General features: G+C 54.4%; 1 long non-coding RNA gene across 1 annotated transcript in view; it reads right to left on the bottom strand.

The window, feature by feature from the left end:
* The window catches only part of LOC130284335 (uncharacterized), a 29,515-nt gene extending 29,184 nt beyond the window's left edge, over positions 1-331 (bottom strand). The window contains exon 1 of the long non-coding RNA XR_008846985.1: positions 172-331. This is a non-coding gene — a long non-coding RNA (uncharacterized LOC130284335). The remainder of the gene's footprint in view (positions 1-171) is intronic.
* Between the last annotated feature and the right edge of the window lie 2,101 nt (positions 332-2,432).

The following is a 2,432-nucleotide window of genomic DNA, read 5'->3' as shown; positions in this document are numbered from 1 at the left end:
TGAATGAAAACAATATGGAATAAGCCGTGCACTCTGTTATGAGATACCTCACCTCCTACCCCGAATGCCTGTTTGCTTCATCAGGGGGCATGTACCAAAGTGAGAGTGGAGAGGGAACACATAGACCAAGGCGACCAATCACACGCCTAACTTAACTAAACAGACACCTACCACAGCCAATCCAGTAGATGCACACTTTCACATATGTGTAGTCGTAATGCCGGCATAATCAAGAATCCCATCTGGAATAAGGTGCCGAGTCATCCTGGTGACGCAGTGACATTTATCAGTATAAGATTGGCTGCATATCATGGAAGAAGCAGGAAGTCATGATGTAGGTGGAGTTCTACATACATGACCCTACCAGTGACGTGCAGTCACATGATAGGGTCATGTGACGGGAGTGAAATCTCGGACAGAGATGGGTGGAGCCAGCATGGAGTTGCTTCATCATGACAAACAACCCATGTGGTCTAGGTGGAGAGGCAAGAATAGTGTCAAACCCAGATCGCTAGCTGTCCTGTCAGATTGCCGAGTGCATGAAGGGCCATAGCTGAGCAGTGTCAGAGGGCGCTACTCAAATTGATACTATACAGTATCTGGCCATTCATTACTGTGGAGACATGCCATACAATAGACAAGACAAACATGACAATGACATATAATGTGAACACCCAGTGCAGAAAGTGCATAAAAAAATAAATAAGAAAAATAACAAATGTGAAAATTGAGTGTGACAATTGTTACGCCGAGCGCTCCGGGTCCCCGTTCCTCCCCGGAGCGCTCGCCTCATCCTCGTTGCTGCAGCGCCCCGGTCAGATCCACTGACCGGGTGCGCTGCGGTACCGCCTCCAGCCGGGATGCGATTCGCGATGCGGGTGGCGCCCGCTCGCGATGCGCACCCCGGTCCCCGTACCTGACTCGCTCTCCGTCGGTCCTGTCCCGGCGCGCGCGGCCCCGCTCCCTAGGGCGCGCGCGCGCCGGGTCTCTGCAATTTAAAGGGCCAGTGCACCAATGTTGGTGCCTGGTCCAATCTTCCCAATTACCAATTAGTGTGATCACCTGTGTACTTCCCTATATTACCTCACTTCCCCTGCACTCCCTTGCCGGATCTTGTTGCCTTAGTGCCTAGTGAAAGCGTTCCCTTGTCTGTTCCTAGCCCGTGTTCCTGACCTCCTGCCGTTGCCCCTGACTACGATCCTTGCTGCCTGCCTCGACCTTCTGCTACGTCCGACCTTGCTTCTGCCTACTCCCTTGTACCTCGCCTATCTTCAGTATCTTCAGCAGTCAGAGAGGTGAGCCGTTGCTAGTGGATACGACCTGGTCACTACCGCCGCAGCAAGACCATCCCGCTTTGCGGCGGGCTCTGGTGAAAACCTGTAGTGGCTTAGAACCGGTCCACTAGCGCGGTCCTCGCCAATCCCTCTCTGGCACAGAGGATCCACCTCCTGCCAGCCGGCATCGTGACAGTAGATCCGGCCATGGATCCCGCTGAAGATCCTACACTGGTCGCCCAGCTAGCCCTAAAGATCGCCCAACGAGATCAACAGCTGGCATACTTGACCTCCGAGGCACTGCGTATTCAGTCACAGATACAGCAGCTGCAGATACAGCAACAGCTACAGCTGCAACTACCATCTCCTCCGCCGGCTCCTGCAACTCCTCCGCAGCAACCGGCCGTTCCTAACCCCTGCTTGTCCCTGCCGGACAAATTTGGCGTAAAGATCGCCCAACGAGATCAACAGCTGGCATACTTGATCTCCGAGACACAGCGTCTTCAGTCACAGTTACAGCAGCTGCTGCCGCAGATACAGCAACTTCAGTCACAGCAGCTGCTGCCGCAGATACAGCAACTTCAGTCACAGCTACAGCTGCAACAACCATCTCCTCCGCCGGCTCCTGCAACTCCTCCGCAGCAACCGGCCGTTCCTAACCCCTGCTTGTCCCTGCCGGACAAGTTTGATGGGGACCGCAATGATTCTGCCACAGCCACAGTCCAGTCCTTCTTCGCTGAGGTCCGTGGTGTCTTCGAGGAGCCTGCCCGAGCTTCTTCTGCCGAGATTGCCCTGCTGAACCTGGAACAGGGTGTTTCTTCCATTGGCGAGTACGCCATTCAGTTCCGTGCTCTTGCTTACGAGTTGTCCTGGAATAGTGAGGTTCTCTGCGCGACCTTTAAAAAAGGCCTATCCAGCAACATTAAAGATGTTCTGGCCGCACGAGAGACTCCTGCTGACCTACATGAACTCATTCATCTTGCCACTCGCATTGACATGCGTTCTTCCGGATGGCGTCTGGAGCTCCGCCTGGATATGGACTTTGTTCGCACGAAGCGTTTTTTCTCCCCGGCTCCTCTCTCCTCTGGTCCTCTGCAATCCGTTCCTGTGCTTCCCGCCGCGGAGGCTATGCAAGTTGACCGGTCTCGCTTGACACCT

This window comes from Hyla sarda, chromosome 8 (assembly GCF_029499605.1).
Source record: "Hyla sarda isolate aHylSar1 chromosome 8, aHylSar1.hap1, whole genome shotgun sequence".
Classification (NCBI taxonomy): Eukaryota; Metazoa; Chordata; class Amphibia; order Anura; family Hylidae; genus Hyla; species Hyla sarda.
This window is presented reverse-complemented; position numbering and strand designations above follow the sequence as displayed.